This window comes from Ovis canadensis, chromosome 22, assembly GCF_042477335.2.
Source record: "Ovis canadensis isolate MfBH-ARS-UI-01 breed Bighorn chromosome 22, ARS-UI_OviCan_v2, whole genome shotgun sequence".
Taxonomy (NCBI): Eukaryota; Metazoa; Chordata; class Mammalia; order Artiodactyla; family Bovidae; genus Ovis; species Ovis canadensis.
Genome location: NC_091266.1, coordinates 25,400,539 through 25,422,706, shown reverse-complemented (window position 1 = coordinate 25,422,706; position 22,168 = coordinate 25,400,539). Strand labels below are relative to the sequence as shown.

At 39.6% G+C, this 22,168-nt stretch overlaps 1 protein-coding gene and 1 non-coding gene across 3 annotated transcripts in view; one reads left to right on the top strand and one right to left on the bottom strand.

The window, feature by feature from the left end:
• Nucleotides 1-22,168, top strand: part of RNLS (renalase, FAD dependent amine oxidase) — a 365,754-nt gene that overhangs the window by 156,495 nt on the left and 187,091 nt on the right. The window lies entirely within an intron of this gene.
• On the bottom strand, nucleotides 7,741-7,813 carry TRNAG-UCC (transfer RNA glycine (anticodon UCC)). Its single transcript has one exon. It is a non-coding gene; the product is annotated as a tRNA-Gly (tRNA).

Genomic DNA, 22,168 nt, shown 5'->3' with positions numbered 1-22,168 from the left:
AATTGTATTTATGCTAGCAGCAAGCAATCAATTTTTTTAGAAAATTAAATAATACATGTACAGTAGCATTTTTAAAAAGAAAATACTTTGAGATACATCTGACAAATGATATGCAAGACCCATAAACTGAAAACTATAAGTCATTTCTGACAGACATAAAGATTGAAGTAAAGAAACAGGTGTCTTTTTCATTGATTGGAAAACTTGATGCTTTTCCCATATTGATTGATAGATTTAATGTCCAAATCAAATTTCCTAGGATTTGTGGTGGAAACTGACAAACTGATTCTGAAATTCATGTGTAAATGCAACGGTAGAATAATGAAAACAACTTGGGAAAAGAATGAAGTTGAAGAGCTAATATTACATGATTTCAAGACTATCATAAAACCACAGTAACCAAACCAGTGTGACATAGGCATGAAAACGGAAAGCTTGTCAACAAAACTAAATAGAAAAAGGTCCACATATATATAGACAATTGATTTTTGACAAGGATTCAAAAGCACTTCGAGTGGAGAAAAGATCATCTTTTCAACAAGTTGTGCTGGATCTGTTGGATGTCTATACACTAAGAAGAAAAAAACTCTGATCTGTATCTCAAAATATATAAAAGAGTAACTCAAAGTGGATTATAGAACTACATATAAAACCTAAAATTATTTACAATAATTAAAAGGAAATATAAGGAAAATATCTGTGGCCTGAAATTGTTGTGCCTAGCTCTTTGAGACCCCATGGACTGCAGCACTCCAGGCTTCCCTGTCCTTCACCATCTCCCAGAGCTTGCTCAAACTCATGTCCATTGAGTCAATGATGCCATCCAACCATCTCATCCTCTGTCATCCCCTTCTCCTCCTGCCTTCAATCTTTCCAAATATCAGGGTCTTTTCTAATGAGTCGGCTCTTTACATCAGGTGGCCAAAGTATTGGCGCTTTAGCTTCAGCATCAGTCCTTCCAAAGAATATTCAGGACTGATTTCCTTTAGGATGGACAGGTTTGATCTCCTTACTGTCCAAGGGACTCTCAAGAGTCTTCTCCACCACCACAGTTCAAAAGCATCAATTCTTTAGCATTTACCCTTCTTTATGGTGCAACTCTCACATCCATATGTGACTATTGGAAAAACCATAGCTTTGACAAGATTAACCTTTGTTGGCAAAGTAATGCCTCTGCTTTTTAATACATTGTCTAGGTTTGTCATAGCTTTTCTTCCTAGGAGCAAGCATCTTTTAATTTCATGGCTACAGTCACCATTTGCAGTGATTTTGGAGCCCAAGAAAATAAAGTCTGTCACTGTTTCCATTGTTTCCCCATCTATTTGCTATGAAGTGATGGGCCCAGATACCATGATCTTCGTTATTTGAATGTTGAGTTTTAAGCCAGCTTTTTTACTCTCCTCTTTTACTTTCATCAAGAGGGTCTTTAGTTCCTCTTCACTTTCTGTCATAAGGATGGTGTCATCTGCATATCTGAGGTTATTGATATTTCTCCCAGCAATGTTGATTCCAGCTGTGCTTCATCCAGCCCACCATTTCATGTGATGTACTCTGCATATAAGTTAAATAAGCAGGGTAACAATATACAGCCTTGATGTACTCCTTTCCCAGTTTGGAACCAGTCCATTGTTCCATGTCTAGTTCTACCTGTTGCTTCTTGACCTGCCTGCAGGTTTCTCAGGAGGCAGGTAAGATGGTCTGATATAAAAATTTTCCACAGTTTGTTGTGGTCCACATAGTCAAAGGCTTTGGCATAGTCATTGAAGCAGAAGTAGATGTTTTTCTGGAATTCTCTTGCTTTTTCTGTGATCCGGTGGATATTGGCCATTTGATCTCTGGTTCCTCTGCCTTTCTAAATCCAGCTTAAACATCTGAAAGTTCTTGATTCACATACTGTTGAAGCCTGGCTTGTAGAATTTTGAGCATTACTTTACTAGCATGTGAAAAATGAGTGCAATTATGTGGTAGTTTGAACATTCTTTGGCATTGCCCTTCTTTGAGATTGGAATGAAAACTGACCTTTTCCAGTCCTGTGGCCACTGCTGTGTTTTCCAAATTTGCTGGCATACTGAGTGCAGCACTTTCACAGCATCATCTTTTAGGATTTGAAATAGCTCAGCCGGAATTCCATCACCTCCACTAGCTTTGTTCGAAGTGATGCTTCCTAAGGCCCTCTTGACTTCACATTCCAAGATGTCCGGTTCTAGGTGAGTGATCACACCATGGTGGTTATCTAGGTCATTAAGATCTTTTTTATATAGTTCTTCTGTGTATTCTTGCCACCTCTTCTTAATATCTTCTGCTTCTGTTAGGTCTATACCATTTCTGTCCTGTATCGTGCCCATATTTGCATGAAATGTTCTTTGCCTGAAATTGGGCCAAGATTTCTTAGATATGGGCTTCTCTGGTGGTTCAGACAATAAAGAACCTACCTGCAATGTAGGAGACCCAGGTTCAATACTTGGGTCGGAAAGATCCCTGAAGAAGGGAATAATCACTCCATTATTCTTGCCTGGAGAATCCCATGGACAGAGGATTCTGGCAGACTACTGTCCATGGGTTCCCAGAGAGTCAGACATGATTGAGCGAGTAATGCAATTATTTAAATGTAAGCATAATCCATAAAAAGAACGAATTAGTGAATAGGACTTGAGCTCAGCAAATGACCCTAACCACCCTTTTCCTTCCTAGTCCTTACAAGACAGATCAACTTGAACTCAAGATTCATTCAATATTCTTGTTTAGGAAACTGAAACTTGACTTATATTGCCTGAATCGTTTTTGTTTGAAACATAGCAGTCATGCCTAACTTTTGTATAGCATTGTTAAAGTTACAGATGGATTTTCTATGTATCATCTAATTATATAGCAACTTTTATTAAAAAAAGGATACTCTTATTATGCACCTCTTACACATGACTAAACTGAGACTCAAAGATTCAATTACTTACCCAAGGTTCCATTGCTAGAAAGTAGCAGGGCCAGACTCTAACAAGTTCCTTGATCTTGGAATCTGTTTGTTGTTGAAAAACTGTCTCATTTCGCCTCTCTATACAGAATGGGAAGTTGGTCTATGATTTTTTAAAAAGAGCCAGTTCTTGCTAAAACAGAAGACTAATGACAACATCAGTTCTCTCAAGACACCAGGATATTACGTAGTGAACTAGATATCTGTCCTTTATTCTTTATTTCAAGCCTATCGTGGCTGCCATCCATGTTTGTAAGTGTGGCTAATGAGAAAAGATGCATGACCTACTGCCCTTTCTATTTTGTATAGAAATAAATTTACCTTAGCCTTTAATGACACTTTGCCACTCTATATTCATATTGCCGTAAATTAGTATAATTCCCAAAGTGACTACCAAATGCCCACGGTGTAACCTCTTCACCCAGTAGGATCTGACCCAATATTCCTCTGATGTTGTCTAAATAGATGACTCACTTCAGGGAGCCTCCCTTTGAATTCAGTGCTCTTGGCATTTGCCCCAGTTCTGTAATAGCCACATACCCCAGGGGTAAAGTAATGAATCTCTGGCAATCTGGCTGTCCCCTTTATTTCTCTTTCACATTTGTTTACACATCTGTGACTGTCCTCTGAGAATGGTACAAAGTGTAAAGGATAATATCCACCCACTATCCTCTCTAAGGGTCAAAACCACTTGAGTGGTCTTCTCAGTCTCATTCAGATTATTCTTCAACTGTGCTTCTAGACATCATTAAGCCATTTGAAAGCTGAAGCAGAGTATTATTAACAGTTTCACATTTAGATTAGTATACTTATTGCAAAAGACAATATTTGAGAAATGTACATAGATAGAAAGTGAGCCTTTCATATTATGTGTGTGCGTGTATGTGTGTGCATGCTCACACGTGCACACCCAGTCATGTCTGACTCTTTGCAACCTTTTGGAAGTGGGAACACATTTTATAAAGCTATCCAAAGAAATGCAAAAACATATTTTCTTATTAGTAACAGTCCTAGTCCTTTCCCTTGAAAAACAAATTTAGTATCATACTTGTATGGCACCTGGAGAAACAAGTGGAGCAAGAGGTTGGAAAATTATGATTGGAAGTAAAATACTTGACTTCAAGTGCCCCATATACATGTTTTGTCCAGCTCAAGCAATGGTTTTTGTTCTTTTTCATTTGCATTATTTCTGCCTATAAACCTCTCTTCTTTTCCTATTGTTGAGGATGTTTTTAATCTTTATAACAATTCTTGCAGAAGCAAAGAGTTGGTTTCTTTTCTCTTCTAGTACAGGCCAACATAGTGAAAGAGAGAAAGAGAGAGAGCTAGGTCTGTCTACCTTGCCTCTGCCACTTGTTAATGGTTTGATTTACTTAACCACACCGAAGTTCAAGTGTTTCGTATATAAAATTAGATCACAATACACAGGCCATTGTTAGAATCAAATGAGTTACTGTAAAATATGTAAAATAACAGACATATAGAAGATGTCTAATAAGCATCATTTTTAACTTTCCCCTTATTAAATTTAAGAAGATGACTAATTTCTCTCTGTTCTATACCTTTGTTGATGTACATATCTTTATTTGGATCAAACAGTAAATAAATTCTTATTTGGCCATCAGAAATTTAACAGAAATAGTGTAACCTCCAAATCCTGTACTTCTGATGATTATGGTTCTCTACTTTGGAATCTGAAGGAAGATGTGATTCTCAGTTCTGTTTCTGTACCTTTTAACTTAAGATGTGTCACGTAGATAAAATTGCTCATTTTAAGAGAAAGAATAGTTCATAAATAAATATTTAAATATTGGTTATTGGAAAGAGATCCACAGTTTTCCACACTTTTGGTAGACAGGAATGGATTGTCCCTAATGGTTCCCAGATAGTTTTTCTGGTTCCAAAATGCCATGAAGAGCCAGCTACCTTGTCAAAGAAATACAGCTTTATCCCCACAGTGCCATTCCCTAACTCCACTCCAGTCTAGCAGAACTTTTGGATCCTAATAGATTAGTGGAAGAAAGGCAAACCCACGGAGAAGGCAATGGCACCCCACTCCAGTACTCTTGCCTGGAAAATCCCATGGACAGAGGAGCCTGGTGGGTTGCCGTCTATGGGGTAGCACAGAGTCGGACATGACTGAACGACTTCACTTTCACTTTCCACTTTCATGCATTGGAGAAGGAAATGGCAACCCACTCCAGTGTTCTTGCCTGGAGATTCCCAGGGACGGGGGAGCCTCATGGGCTGCCGTCTATGGGGTCACACAGAGTCGGACAAGACTGAAGCGACTTAGCAGCAGCAGCAGCAGCAGTGATGGTAAAGATTTGTCAGACACATCTAAATTCCAGCACTTGCTGACTGTGTAGGTTGTGATAAAGACCAAACAAACTTCTTTCTTTCTAATAGGAGTCTCTTCAATTTTTTCTGTTGGTGGTAGAGTAAAATGGGAATAATAATGGTACCTGTGTGGAGTACCAGGTACATACAGATAGATGGTCAGTCAGTATTCAATACCATTATTATTTATCTAAAAGAGACCATTCCCTCTTTACATTTCATTCTACTACAGTCTTCTGCCAGCTTCCTTGGTGGCTCAGAAGGTAAAGATTCTGCCCGTAATGCAGGAGACCTGGGTTCAATCCCTGAGTCGGGAAGATGCTCTGGAGAAGGAAATAGCAACCCACTCCAGTTTTCTTACCTGGAAAATCCCATGGATGGAGAAGCCTAGGGGGCTGTAGTCAGTGGGGTCTCAAAGAGTTGGACACAGCTGAGCGACTAACACTTTCACAGTCTTATAAAATGGAAAAATACAAAAACAGAACAAAAATGTGGATTCTCATATCAGTTCATTCCACCCATTCTAAGTTTCCTCAGATTTAAATGGTCTTTATTTGACATCTTTCTGAAGACCCCCCTTCCCCTGTACCACCATTGTTTGAACCCTAGCTCCTTCTCTTCCTGACTTTGTGCTTGGGGCACAAATACTTGTCTGAGATATTGTGATAATTGTGTTAATATATGTGAAACACCTAGAAGAGTGCCGGAAAAGTACTGTAATGTGTATTCTATAAGCTGTAACTATGATTAGAAATAACAGAATGCATTCATTTTTTTCTCTTCTGAAAGCACCTGTTTATTTTGGGGTCCTGACCTTCTATTGTGATTATTTTCCCCCCCGATCTCCTTTTTTTTTTCTTTTTTCCCAATACTAAAAGAAGAAGGGCAAAGTATTATCTACTTACAGCATACCAGTCCCATGTATTGTCAATACGGTTGTCCTGTGTTGCAGTACTGAAGGGACTCATTATTATACATGAGTCCCTCCCTCCCTCGACTTCATTATTCTCATGAGGGTTCATTAAAGCAGGGCTTTTGTGAAAGACCAAAGGTACTCCAATTTTGACATGGCTATGACTTTCAAACTGGATTGTAATTCACAAGTATTTCTCTGTATTCCACATTAAACTGTCATCTTCTTGAGGTCAAAGGACCATACCCTAACTTTATTGTATCTCTAGTACCTAATGCATATGCAGGAACGCTCCGTAGACTGCTGCATAACTGAATGAGTGAATGGAGTCATATTTGAAGTATAGTACACTGGCTTTCTGTTCAGCAACAGAGTAAACCTCCAAGTAAGTTTTGAGATAATCCTGAAACTTTTAAATTTGGGGGGAAACTCTCGTGCATTCTATCTGGGGACTTTCTGCCTCTCTAGCACCACCATTCCTGCCATAGTTCATTGTCTATGCCCCCAACATAATTCATCTTTTCCTGTCTCAGTGCCTTTGCTCTCACTGCCCTTTCTTTTTGGAATGCCTTTGTCTGCTTGTCCACCTATCTGAATCTCAACTCACATCTCGTGTAAACATTTCCTTCTCTATTCTGTGTGTGTGTCATTTCACCTTCTCCTGACCTACAACTGCAGCTGTTGTCTAAACCAATAGCTGTCACTTAGTATGTACTGTTGAGTGTTTTTAGTTATAATTTTTCAAGAAAAATACTTAACCAGATTTTAAATCCCTTGAAAGCAGTGACCTTACACTTTTATGCCTAGCACTGCACCTCCCACATGGTGCAATAACAATAATAATTGTTACTAGGGTGACTTGGTCTATACCATCTTAAACAAATAGCAATGAAAAATAAAACTAAACGCAACACAATGAAAACATAGTTTATGGGTGAATAGGGAGATTCTGTGTGCTGAAACACATCAGGACAAAGATCTAAGTTGCAGGTAGGGTTTCGGCTTCATTCATTCCTTTTGATTCTATGCTTTATTTTTATTTTTTGATTCATGCTTTAGGTCAAGGGTAGTGGGATAACAGCATTTAACTTTAAGTCTAGTTGCATATGCTAACAAATAAAAACTCTACTGCAGAATTGTTTATTTTACAATGAAACATTTCAAAACAAAACATGAGACAACTAATGCCTCTCTGCCATCTGTTCTGAAGAAGTGTGGGGAAGGTGTAGACGGGGGTGAAGTGTTATGTGCAGAGTTCCCGCCTCCTCTTCATACCTTTCAGGAACATGGTGCTAATGACTGTGGCGCGGATATTACCCAGATTTACCGTGTGGCAATGTATTTGAGCATCCTGATTATCACAATATATGGAGCTACCAAATCCAAAGCAGTGTAAAGTATTGTAAATGAGCAGGATGCTGGACGGTCATATAAGTTCTTGTTCATATTTTATTTTATTATTTTTAAGTATTTATTTATTTGGCTGTGCTGGGTTTTCATTGCAGCATGTGGGATCTAGTTCCTTGTCCAGGGATCAAACCTGGGTCCCCTGCATTGGAAGTGCAGAGTCTTAACCCCTGGACCACCAGGGAAGTCCAATTGTTTATATTTTAAATCCTGATAAGTGAGTCTCAAATGAAGATGAAGGGAAAAGCATTACCAACCATTGCTCCAAGTCTCAGAGCAGCCACAACGACAGCTGATCTCGTGACAAGGACCAAGGTTGTCTTTGACACTAAGCACTTCTTCTGCCTCAGTGGCCAAGAGCATCTGGTGCCATGCATTTTCCTTACTCTGCATTTATGCATTAAATTTGTTTATATCTATTCATTGTCTGAATGTTACCACCTGGGTAATGTGTCAGCATTGTATGGAACTAGATCAGCAGCTTCCTTCATTCATCACCTTATTAACATTTGCCTTTGATTATATATCCTCCGAGGAAAGAATAATGTCCCGTTTGTTTTAGGATCTGACAGAACACTTTATGACTGGTGTGGGCTGCCCCAAATCATCAGCTAGGCATGAAGCCATCTCCTCCAATGAGCCTCTACCTCAGTTCAATTTGGCACACTGCCTTTCTTGTGGCCTGCATCTGACAGACTCACTGCTCATGCGTTTCCATGAAACTAATTTAACACTACCTAGACCTTTCTTCTTTTCACTAGTATCGAGCTCTCTTTCTTCTCATTCCTGGATTATTTCTTTTATTCCTGTGATAAACTTCCAGTTTTTATTTTTCCTTCTTCTTCTCACTATTGTCAGTCTTCCAGGAGCATCAGAGAAAATTGACATTTTGCCCAATTTGGAGACTTCTATCTCCATTGTCCATCCATTCATCCATTCATTCAGCTCTCCATCAACTTACTATAGATTGCTTTGTTGTGTGTCAAGCACGATTACATGTATTGGGTGAATGAGACTAGGTTCTTGCGCTCACAGACCTTCAATTCCATTGGAGGGGATCAGAAAGTGAACAAATAGACAAACACATACGTGCCAGGTGGCAAGTTACGGCTTGAAATAAAAGAGGGTAAAGGAGAAGATGGGTGGGCAAAGCAGGAGGAAGGGTGTTAAGGCAAGACCTTGCATGACAGATGAGAAAACAGACACAGGTGGGATAGGTAATTGGCCTGAGGTCACACATTTAGTGAATGGTCAAGCCAGATTCAAAACCAGGCCATCTGGCTTAAGAGCCCATGCTCTTTGCCATGGTACCAAGCCGTGCTCTTGATCCTGCATTGTCCTATAATGGATAACTGAGAGTATTTCCAGGGGAAGGCTCCATACCTGCTGTGTGCAGCACTGTAATCGCAGCAGGAGTTCACAATACAGGAACCCAAGGACTTGAGGAGAATGTGCAATATGAATGCACTGCCCAACTGACTGAAAACTGACTGAGCAACAAATAACGTTTAACAGGAAAATACCAAGATTGCCAGTGCAGTCAATTCATTCCTTTCACTCTAGCAGTAGGCTTTGTCACCATTTACATAGAAGTCTCAGTTTGAAATTGTTATATCCGACTTAAATCTATTACAATTAAAAGCCATGCTAATTTCAGGAGACTCTTAAATCCATAGTCTCAGCATCACATGCCTTATTCAATAAAGCAACTCTCTCAATCAATGTTTCTTCAGATGTGGTAAATACTAAGTAATTAACGTTAACAAAGTCAGTCTTTGTCCATTTCCAAGAAATTAGTTTCTAAAGCAGTGTTAAGAGCGCTGCTTGCACCACATGTCTATTAATAATATTTCTGGGTCCAAATAACTAGAGCATGTCCTTATGACATAAGAGATCTGGAAAACGCTGACAGGTTGCTTGTTAGCTTATGTGTAGGGTTAATGTGCGCTCAAGGCAAGTCTGATCATGCCACCTTCTTACAACTTAGGGTCATCAGAAAAAAAAAGAAATTAGATTTACATAAAACGGTCTAGAAGTATGAAAAGAATAAAATGTCTTACCTTAGAATTGATATTCAGTCATTCTGGATTTATTACCAAAGCTCCTGGCATTTTGAAAAGTATTCCCTTTATAAAAATCTATCCATTTGGGAAACCAGCCATGACGGAAGAAAACAGAACTGATTCTTTTATTTGCCTTTTTTATCTTATTTTTTGTTGGATTTCTATCAAGTGTTTCACTTAAGGAAAGATAAATTATGAAATATGAACACTTTCAAATCAAACATCAGCTATATGTCCTGCCATTTAGTCACAATTAGTAAACAGAACACCCTGATGAAGCTTAAATTAGTTAATCCTCAGAATTTCCGGATATCTGGAAGAAAGTATAGGGAAACAGCACACTTCCACAGCAGATGTTCCATTAAAGGAAATCCAGGCCATCAGAAAACTGCATTTCCAAATCCTTGAAAGAAATACTGAAAGGCCGTATATATTTTTAGTGATTTGCTAGGTGCCATAGATTGGTTTTGAAATGGTAACTGTCTGAAGTAAAATTATGTACCTCTTGGAAACTACTTTTTTCTTCTAGGCTTCTAATTCATATGCCCCATCCTTCAACATAAGACAGCTTTAAAATCATGAGTGCATTGAATAAGGCAGTGTTAGCAGGAAGCAAGATTAGATACAGGGAATATGTACGTGCATGCCAAGTCGCTTCAGTCATGTTCGACTCTTTGCAGTACTATGAACTGTAGCCCACCAGGCTCCTCTGTCCATGGGATCTTGCAGGCAAGAATACTGGAGTGGGTTGCCTTGCTCTCCTCCAGGGGATCTTCCCAACCCAGGGATCAAACATACATCTCTCATGTCAGCTATATCTGTACACATATCTCCTCCTCTTCGGCCTCCATCCTACCACCCCATTCTACTCTCTAGGTCACTACAGAGCAGCAAGCCGAGCTCCCTGTGCCGTGCAGCAGTTTCTCACCAGCTTTCCCTTTCGCACGTGGCTGTGTATAAATGTCGCTGCTACTCTCCCGATTCGGTCCACGCTCACCTTCAGCCCCTGTGTCCACATGTCCACCGTCTGTGTCAGTCTCTATTCCTGCCCTGCCAATAGCTTCATCAGTACCATTTTCCTAGATTCCATATATATGTGTTCATATATACTGTTTTTCAGAGATCTTGGTTAGTCTCATGTGTAATGGGAGCAAAGGAGTATACATATAGTATCAGATGCAATATGGATTAGAATGGAGAGCAATTGGAAGCAGAGGTTCTAATTAGGAGACTACTTCACAACTCCAAATGTGTGTGGCCAGCACAGTGTCAGGAGATGGCAGTAAATACGGACAACTTTGCCGACTAAGGTCCGTCTAGTCAAGACTATGGTTTTTGTGTGGTCATGTATGGATGTGAGAGTTGGACTGTGAAGAAGGCTGAGCGCTGAAGAATTGATGCTTTTGAAGTGTGGTGTTGGAGAAGACTCTTGAGAGTCCCTTGGACTGCAAGGAGATCCAACCAGTCCATTCTAGATGGCTGGATGGCATCACGGACTCGATGGACATGAGTCTGAGTGAACTCCGGAAGACAGTGATGGACAAGGAGGCCTGGTGTGCTGCGATTCATGGGGTCGCAAAGAGTCGGACACGACTGAGCGACTGAACTGAACTGAACTGATGGACAACTTTTTGAAGATGTAGGGACTGCCTGGAGAGTGAATGAGAAGCAAGACTGTGTTACAATAACTTATTGTTAACACTTATGTAACCAGAAGTCGTTTGGATCCTTAATCACTGTTTGCTAGCTTGATTAAAGGCTTTCTTTTTCTTCCAGGAGTAAATAAGAGTAGCTTCTTTTTGTTCTAAATGAGTAGGCCTTTTCACAGAAAGGACAGAATGTACAAAATCACAAGATTTGGGTAAAATATCATCGGCAATATTAATAATGCTTCCTGTCCATTTGAAACCCAGAAAAGGGAGTATCCTTAGAGGAAAAATGTTCAGTTCTCTCTCCAGGCTAATAATATTGGCTCTGTATCTGTAAGTGCCTACTGTATAGGGCCTCCACCAGGGTCTTAGTAGACATTATCTCATTTAACTCTCCCCAAAATCCAGTGAGATAGGTTTAAATCACCTTTTTACAACTAATAAAATAGTGACCAAATGAAGGTAAAATCACATCTCTAACTAGGACCAAGCCAGGACTTTCCCAGACTAAATCTGATGCTCCTTCTATTACATGGCATGTGTGCAACTGAACAGAATCTCAAGGAAGGGTAAGACACTTTTGAAATTTAGAAGATGGGGAAATTTAATTTTTTTTCCAAAAGGCGTCTGAACATTTTAATAGGCTTTCCCCCCCCACCTTCTGACTGTTGCTACATGTTTAAAAAGGCAAAAGAACAAGAAGGAACAGGAATTAAAGCTGGAAAATAAAGCTAGTGACTTGACCCCCATCTTATTTTCCTCTGTTTGTCTCACCTCTCGCCCTCCATGAAGAGGTCAGAGAGAGTTCTGGACATACAGTGGAGTCCTCAGGTCTTGAGAGTGAGCAACCCCACCACAAAGCAGTTGCGTGCATCCTCAGGCAATAGCCATATGACTCATCTCTGAAGCAGAATTCTGTCAGTTCTGCGCTTAGAGCTTTTAGAAGCAGTAGCTTGCTCTGGAGGAAGAGCTAGGAGACCTCCTTGAAATGTCATTTGCATACCAAAGGCACTGTGTTTACTTAGATGGCTTGTTTGTGGCGGGGGGGGGGGGGGGGGGAGGGGGGGGGGTGCTCAAGTCCCACTTGGAGCCACATTCACCCTGCAGCAGACTTTGGCAAACAATCTAAGGAACTGTCAGGCTTGCACGGGGTCCTGAGGAATCTGGGCCTCCCTAGCCCTGACACTGTTCCTCGAGGTCAGCCAATGGGGTATTTGAGCAACTCTGCTTAATCTGGGACTCAGCCATCCATGATAAGCAAGAGAGCAGGAGAGAGGTAAGCCCACCAGCCTCTTAAAGTCATTTAGAAAATTGCTTTTAAGAGAATGTCCATAGTGTGCTTAAGAATACAGACCTTTCCATAAAGCTCCTTCTCTGGATCTAATAGATTATCTACCTCAGTGTTTCACTCCTAAAGTTCTCCAGCACATTTATAAAGACTCCTTAGCCCAGAAATATAAATACAGTATATAGTTTATGTTTTGGTATATACACATATGCCTGAGAGTGGTCAATAAGAACTATTAGATGGAGATATTTCACCAACTTTATATCTTGGTTAATCGAACTGCTTGATCAAGTCCGTGAAAATCCTGCTAATGGAAACCGAATACGGAGAGAGCAATGTGTGATTCTTGGGTTTCCCTCGTGGCTCGGTGGTAAAGAGTCTGCCTTCATTGCAGGAGATGCAGGAGACCCAGGTTCGATCCCTGGATCAGGAAGATTTTCTTGAAGAGGGCATGGAAACCCACTCCAGTATTCTTGCCTAGAGAATACATGGATGGAGAAGCCTGGTGGGCTAGAGTCCATAGGGTCGCAAAGGTTGGCTACAACTGAAGTAACATAGCATGTATGCATGTTTGATTCTTACCTTGAATGAGAGTCTTTTGAGTCCTTCATTCAGGAGATTCAAGTTAGATTTTATAAACCTTTGATGAAACAAACACCATCATTTTAGATGGCCTAAGTTGAGGACACACTGCTAGTCTCAGTAATGGCTTAATGAAATAAGTGTGCACAGACATGGCACAGTATGATAAACTAACCAGGCATGCTTTCTAAATCCCCCCAAACTATTATCTAACTTCTGAGGGGGGAGGGAGTCTGCCCCATATAGCATGCAGAACTTCCCCAACCAGGGATCAAACCCATGTACCCTGCAGCTGAAGCATAGAGTCTTAACCCTTAGACCACTGGGGAAGTCTTAATGTACCCTAATTTTTGTGTTATATTATAGTGAGCAGAGATCAGCGTTAGAGTTGGATTCAGTTCTCAAACGTGCCACACACCAACTGAGTGGCCAGGCAAGTCATTTTACCTCTGAATCTTTATTTCCTCAACTGTAAAACAGGATTAATTATGCATACCTACCAGGGTTATTGCCAGAAGAAAATGAGGTAACTTTTGAAAGCATCTAGCATGTAGGAGAAATTCTGATGAATAAAAGAAATTCTGATGAAACATTAGCTTCATCAAGACAAAAAGATGGCTACCTACCTCTGCATCTCTAGCAAGGAATTTTTTAAAAATTTATTGTTTCCATTCTGAATTTACTGGTTGATTGCTGACCCTTGGCTTCATTTTATAAGGATATTTTTGTGTATTTTTAAAATCCATGGATGTCCACGTCAGATCACTAACTCCAAAGAGGAAAGTGTGAGTTACACAACACGTGCATATAAAGGGAGTCAGAGATGTCAGTACTGTCACATAAAACTGTATTCATTCTCTTCCTCTTAAAAAGAATTCATTTACAATACATAAAATTATGTGGGTAACAGAAAAAACAAAATCAGAGAGATTCCAGAGAAAATAACCTACTGAGGTCCTAAGCTTGAAATTTCATGAGGTGCAAATGAAGACCGTTTCTAATGTGCTTTCTTTTTTCCTATTCTCCAGGGTAGATATTGAAGTTATGGCTGAGGTCCTCAGCATTGTCATAGTCATGTAGACATTTAAAGGACTACAGCTCATATTTTAGGAGCTGCCCTTTAAGTCACCTCAAGAAACAAGAGAATCATTTTATTCAGTACTGTTGGCACTTTGACCTTTTGGGGAAACATGCTGTATTATGTTTCACGCTGTTAACGCTATTTGTTAATTTGCCTGTCATATTAACATAATAGACTATTTACAGCTGTTCTAATGTAAAGTTTTACTAATAATAATTCACCATAAATATGGACTCTAGTCATTTCAAAAAGAACTAGCTCATTAATCAAAGGCTTTTAAATCTAAATTCCGACTTAAATATGGTATTTTATACCAAGATTTTCCGCTTATAGAAACCATAGAAGAAGAAACACTTATTTAAAAGGTTTGGGAAATATCTTCTCAAATCACACGTTCAAATCCAAGGTTTAGACTATTAAACATTACTGCATTCTTTAGACCCTGCTGTTTTAAAGTCTTTGGAAATTTTAAAACACATACAGTCTTGATTCAAAAAGTACAACTTCCCCCAGAAGAATTCAGTAGAAAATAAAAATAACCTAGCTGAGCGCCTACTCCCCTCTCTAAACATATCATAAAGCCTAGGAAGGGCCAGATTCTCATCCTATATAATTCTGTGAGAATTCCCACAGGGAAATCTGTGAAAGAATTCAGAAACCTCCCTTGCGGAAATTCTCATAGAGCTATATAGGGTGAGAATATGGTTTATAAACAATAAACATAAAATTCTTTAAGTTGTGATCTTTGCCCTCAATTAAGCCCCAGATGTTAACTGGGATAAAATCATCTTGGAGCTCCAATACACTGTTTCCTGGGTTCCTAAGTATTCAGTCAGTCATTCAGCAACTATATTGCCAAATGGAGACATAAAGATATTTGTTAAATGAGCCCATTGGTTTTTTTTAATCCTGTTTTCAATAAGGTAGAAGCTAGGACACATAGGACAAATCACAATTTAGGCAGAAGAGGATTATTATTATAGTTTGCATATGTAGGTTTCTTTACATTACAAAAATGGTGTAGACGTTCAAACATTTGAAACATACAGGTAGGTATAAAGTTAAAAACTAAAGTTCTCAAAAAACTTTAATAGACCTTGCCAATTTAACATAATTTTCATGTTTCTCTTCTAAGAGCAAAGAGAAAAAATGAGGTCAGGTTATCAGGTGGCGACTGAATAATTTTGAAACCTTCACCTGCTTAGAATTCATGTTTTCTCTAAGAGAAAGAGAGTGGGAGTTTTCAATGCGCCTCAGTTCATAAGGTAGAGCTGTTGTGACGCAAACATAGAAACAAAAGGCAAGATCGGGGTTATGGATGGTGAGAAATAGGCTTTGCCATGCTGACCATGGTCAGAACACTGAAGGTCTAAGGAGAGGAGGCAGGAGGAGCCCCACTGATTAGATTTACAGAAGAGTGCAGAAGTCAGGTCAGAGAGAGGAGGGGAAAGCTTGGAGGGCCAGAACTGCTGCCATTGAAACCTTATTAATGTATCATCTTCTTCCACCTCTTCTTGACATTCAGACTAACCAATTCATGTGCATTCTCGTCTGGGAGCAAGAACAGATGACCTTTATGGAGAACACTGGGCTAACACTGAGTGCTTACTATATGCCAGATTCTCCTCTAAGGTTTTGTATAAGTACATCTCATTTAACCCTAATGAAATTACAGCAACTCAATGAGATAAAGGCTACCATTATCCCCATTTTACAGATAGTTAAACTGAGGCTTAGAAAGATCAAGTAACTAGTCAATCATATAACTAATAAATGTGTATGAAGTCAACTTTTATTCTTTGAGTATGTCTATAGCCACAGAAACCAGTATCATTGTATTCACCTTACTGATAGAGGTGGGGGAAAAGACTATTCAGAAAAGTACAGATCAATTCAGTCTAATAAATGGCATGGCAGGTATTTTGGATATGAAATCATCAGTCCAGACAATCCAGCCAAAATCTATCCTTTGAATATATATATAACCTATGCACTCTTGAATTCCAGTGCTTGCAAGTGCCATATACCCGTTTTAAGCTTCATAATGAGCTCTAGTTATTTCCAGCATGGATGGTTTATTTGGAGAGAGGTAATAACTGATGTCATTAACAGGCAAAGAGAAATAAATATTTTACCATCTCATAAAACCATCTCATATGGATTCACTTGCACATATGTTCTTAAACTTTCACCCTGATCTTCAGTTGCCTTTCTAGCACCATGGAATATTTTTGCTCAAAGCTGGACCTTTTTACCACATGCAGAAGCATAATCTGCCTAAGTGCTCACATGTACTTTATAATATGTATGTGCTTTCCATCCGAGTACTTTGGCTAAAGGCAGCATTGAAAATTAGAGATTTTTGGTACCTTTGCAGTCTTCTTTCTATCCACTTTCTATCTCCCAAAGTTCTAGCTACCCACAACCTGATTTTCTGCCTGTCCTTCTCAAAAGCATTCCTCCCTGCCCAAGATCAAACTTCAATTTATTCATTGCAGCAGATCCGAGAGGCACAGAAGCAATCTGGTGAGCTAATTACAATCCATTTAATAGATGAGTTTGGTTAACTAAATGAATCTCTAATGGGCAGGTTGATTAGAGGGGTCATTTCTGAGCAAGGAAGTATTTTCAATACACAACTTCTAACCCCTACCCGATCTGTCATTAAAATGAGAGTTAACAAGATCCAAAATGTTGCTAGTGACTGCATTTGACTGTAAACTTCAAGAGAGCCCTTCTGCTTTTGTGATTTTCCTGTTCATACAGTAAGCAAAATGCACACGTATATTTTAGAATTTCACATAAGAAGACATCATAGTCAAAGTTGAACCTCTAAAATCATCTCAAACAGTAACTTTAATCTTCTGCAAGAATCTGATTAGCGGTATGTGCACACTCACATACATGGATATAGCATTAAGATCCTATGATGTAAGCAGTTCTAGAGCAAAGGAAAGAAGTGGAAACTATGCCCTGAACTAGCCTTTAAGGAACATCATCATCTTTTCTAGCTTTGGTTTCCTCATCTCTAAAAGTGTGCAGTTGAATTTCCTTATCTCTGATGTCCTTTCAGCTCTAAGAGTTTTTGACCACCTTTTTCGCTTATACTCCAGAAACACTGTTTATTACACTCTTACAGCCGTAATGATACTGTCTCCCAAGACAAACTTAACAGAAGACTCAAGTAAGCCTTCTGTATATTTCTCCAAATGGATTCAGAATATTTGCTTCATGGTAACCAGACATCAAAAAATAAACAAAACAAATAGATTCCTTACAGTTTCTTTAAAGTGGAAGGCATGAATAAGAGAACCAGACTCAATACGAAAATGACATTATTTGTATTAATTTCTTCAGATAGAAAGTATTTTCTGTGTCTTTAATTTTGGTGTAGATGTGACTGTGAAGCTTGTTTCCCTTTGGTATGAAATATAAAATGAGAGGATCGAAATAAGGTCAGGATTCTCAGTGGCTTACCTAGTAAACTCAAATTATGAGTAGACGATATTGACATGGGAAAACCTTATCACTGTCTGCAAAAGAATAGAAAATATAATGGGTCAGATCTGCCCAGATAAATTGTCTGAAATATATCAGTACATGAGAATTGGAGACAAAGCAAAAGAGTTGAGTCTGATTTGCCAACCAAAAAAAAACCCACTGAAGCACCAAAAGGAGCTATCTGAAAGAGGAAGGAAGAGGCCCTTAATGTTAAATGGAAAATATGGTCCCCACGGTTTCACCTCAGTGAGGCTTAGGAGTTTGGGCCATGCTACAAATAGAACAGTGAACATTTGGTCAGCTACTTGGAAGAAGACCATAAATACAAAGTAGAGATGGTGTAAGATCAAGTCAATGTAAAATCAAGTCAGTGTAACACCAAGCAGGTGGAAATCCTTCAAAGTAAGCTCACTTTAAAGCAGGGGAAGGGAACACACTGCCATTCACTTCTGTTTTCACAGTGCCAAAAAGTAGTGTTGGTGCACAGATGCTTAATATCTGTAGAATTAAGGAATGGCTATCAGGCAATGTTGGAAATAGAGACCTAGTTTATATGTGAGAAAAACAGAAGAAAATACAGGTCAGCAAGAACTATACATAAGATCTAGATTAATGAAGGGAAGTGGAGCAGAAGAAAATCAAGGAAAGAAAAAGACATTTGCTGCCAGAACAGAAGGATTTGGGGGCACAGTGGCTGGAAGCTTCTCAATGGGAACCACAGGCGGTCTTGTTCTCAGCCTTCACCGTGGTACATTATGTGACCTCAGGCAGAGGACCCAGCTTTATCCTTTCTTCTTATTAACTGGAGTTGACATTTTCTACCCCCTTGAAAGGGACCAAAAGATTCCTCAAACACCGTTGAGAGAATGAATACTTCTTCTTTGGGACTGGACATTATCAGCATATCTGTGTCCAAAACATAGACGTTAAGTATTTCTCGTTTTTCTTGAGAATCAGTGCTAAAGAAGAAAGTTTATTCAGTCGACAGATTTATAGAGCACCCACTGTTTAGCAGATACCATTCTAAGCATGAGTAAAGATATTTTTATGTCAGGTAGTTCAGTTGTTTGAGGAATAATCCACAGAGAGCAGTGGGGAAGCTACAGAGTATTTAAAATTGTTTTAATTAGTGTGAAATGTCTTGAGAGGGTGGTTCCCATACCACCTCATTCATCTCTCTTCCCTGAGCCACCTGATCTCAGGCCTCCTGGTTCCAAAGAAATTACCCTCCTCTAAGGTCATCCATCGGAGAAGGCAATGGCACCCCACTCCAGTACTCTTGCCTGGAAAACCCCATGGATGGAGGAGCCTGGTAGGCTGCAGTCCATGGGGTCGCTAAGAGTCGGACATGACTGAGCGACTTCACTTTCACTTTCATGCATTGGAGAAGGAAATGGCAGCCCACTCCAGTGTTCTTGCCTGGAGAACCCCAGGGATGGGGGAGCCTGGTGGGCTGCCGTCTATGGGGTCGCACAGAGTCGGACACAACTAAAGTGACTTAGCAGCAGCAGCAGCAGCAGCAAGATCATCCATGACTGTTGAATCCTTTCAATGTAGTTTGAGTCTTTCATCTTTTAATTTCTGTTGAGGCATTTGAGATTATTGATCATTCTTCTTGATAAAACTCCCACCTTCCCTGGTCCTCTTATCAATGATGAATATGTCCTAAAAATTTACAAAGTAAGCTTGGAGTCACAGAGATATGAGTGCAGATCTCAACTTTGTCATCTTGCAAACCTGAGCAAATTATTTAACCCAAATTAGTTTCTTCATGTGTAAAATGAGGTGCACCCTCTGCTTATGTTACTGTTATAAGGATTTCCTCAAGGTAAAGCATCATACCTGGTACATACTAGAATGCTCAGATCAACATGAGAGTTCTATTTAGGTTTCCCTGCCTTCATCTGCACTGTGTATCAGTCAGTCATGTCCGACTCCTTGCAGCCCTATGGACTGTAGCCCACAGGCTTCTCTATCCATGAAATTCTCCAGGCAGAACTACTGGAGTGGGTAGCCATTCCCTTCTCCAGGGGATCTTCCCAACCCAGGGATTGAACACAGGTCTCCTGCACTGTAGGCAGATTCTTTACCCTCTGACCCACCAGGAAAGCCCTAATAAATACTACTACTATCTTACTTCAGAACCTCCTCATCTCTTCCCTAAATTATTTCAAAGGCCTTCTCACCAGTCCTGCCTCTGCCGCTGACTCCATTCTATTTCTCACTTGCAGACTTTGAAGTGTAAATCTGATCATACCACGTTCCTTCTTCAAATTCGTCAGTGGAACCAAGTCCAAACTCCTCAGCATGATGTAACCCAGCTCATCTCTCCAGCATCATTAACCGTAACAGGCTTCACTTGTGCTGCCTACAGTTCCCAGAGCACTCGTGGGCTCACACATCTCTAGGCCTTTGCACGTGACTTTTGCTCTACTTGGAAAGACTTTTCCCTCCTTTTCTGCCTGAATAACTTTTGTGTATTCTTCAAATTCAGCTCATCATTACATCTTTCAAAAAATTTCCTAAAGCAGATAGATCTCCCTCTGACATACTTCAATACTATCTAGTGCATACATTGTGTTTTACCTATTAATTTTGCTTATTTGTTTTCCTAACTGGGTATATACTCCATGGGGCTTCCCCAGTGGCTCAGCATGTAAAGAATCTGTAATGCCTGTAACGCAAGAGACACGGGAGACTTGGGTTCAGTCCCTGGGTTGGGAAGATACCCTGGAGGAGAGTGTGGTTACCCAATTCCAATATTCTTGCCTGGAGAATCCCATGGACAAAGGAGCCTGGCGAGCTACAGTCCAAAGGGTTGCAAAGAGTCGGTCACGACTGCATGACTGAGCGACTAAGCACAGCAGAGCACATGCACTCCATGAGGGACTGTATCTAAGTCCCATTCTTTTCATAAGGCCTGGTACCCAGTATAATCAATATGTGTTTATTGACCTAGTTATATAAACACTGACTTTTAGTGTTTTGGCAGGGATAGAAGTGGTAAAAAAAAAAAAAAAAAAGAGAGAGAGAGAGAAAATGGACTTTGAGCCAGTGTGCAGTATGTATGTAAACATGAATCAACCAGCAGTAAGTGGGCAGATTTGCAAAATCAGTGATGAAGGTGGTGTGAAACAAAATTAGAGTGCATCTAACAACAAACACGTATACAACATGCATTTTCCCCATGGTCCAGTGAGGAAACAAACTCCACCTTTTCAAAAGCAAAGGAATGTATAACAGTATATGTAAGTTCTAAAACATGGAGCAATGATTAAATGTTCATATGTAAAATCTAAAAAAACCTGAACTTATAGATACAGAGAACAGATTGGTGGTTGCCAGGGTGGGAAGTGGGTGCTGGGTGAAATGGGTGAAGGTGATTAAAAGGTAGAGATTTCTAGTTATAAATAAGCCCTGGGGATAGAATGTACAGCATGGCAACTGTAGTTAACAATACTGAATTATATGTTTGAAAGAAGTTAAAAGAGTAGATTTTAGAAGTTCTCATCATAAGAAAAAAATTGTAACTATTTGAGGTAATCAGTGTTAACTAAATTTATTGTGCTTATTGTCTCATAATTTTCACAGATACCAAATCACTATATCATATACCTAAAACTAATACAATATTTTATACCAATTGTATCTCAATAAAACTGGGAAAATAAATTTTAAAAGAAAAAGGTCTTTGAATTTTTACTCCTATGCCCTTAAATTTGGCATAGAACCTTTCCTGTATCCACTGTTTTATGAATATAGCCATTTTATAGACCAAAAGTTGGCAAACTACAGCCCATGGGCCACATCCAGTCTGACTCTTCTTTTATAAATAAAGTCATATTGGAACACTAGCACACTGATTCATTTATGTAGTGTCAGCAATGCCTTCCTGGTATAATGTCAAAGTTGAGTCCTTGCAACAGAGTTTGTATGGCACATGAGGCCTAAAATATTTACTGTCTGTCCCTTTACAGAAAAAGCTTGCAGGTCTTTGATATGGCAGTAGATATTAGGACAAATAAGTGAAGTCTGCTCTTTAGAGTGTAGAACCCAGAACTGCTGAGCTGACAGACTTAAGAGTAATTTCTCTTAAAAAAAATGAAATATAGAAAAAAATTTAAAAGAAAAACCTGTCAGTTATCTCAATGAATTTCAGCTCCACTGGTGACTTTTTGAACAGCTAACTGACAGAGTTCCGTCAGTTTGGAAGCTTAATGTGAAAGGGCATGTCATATGCATGCATGCTGCCTTGCTTCAGTGGTCTGTGGCTCTTTAGGACCCTATGGACTGCAGCCCGCCAGACTCCTCTGTCCGTGGGACTCTCCAAGCAAGAATACTGGAGTGGGGTGCCATTTTCTTCTCCAGGGGATCTT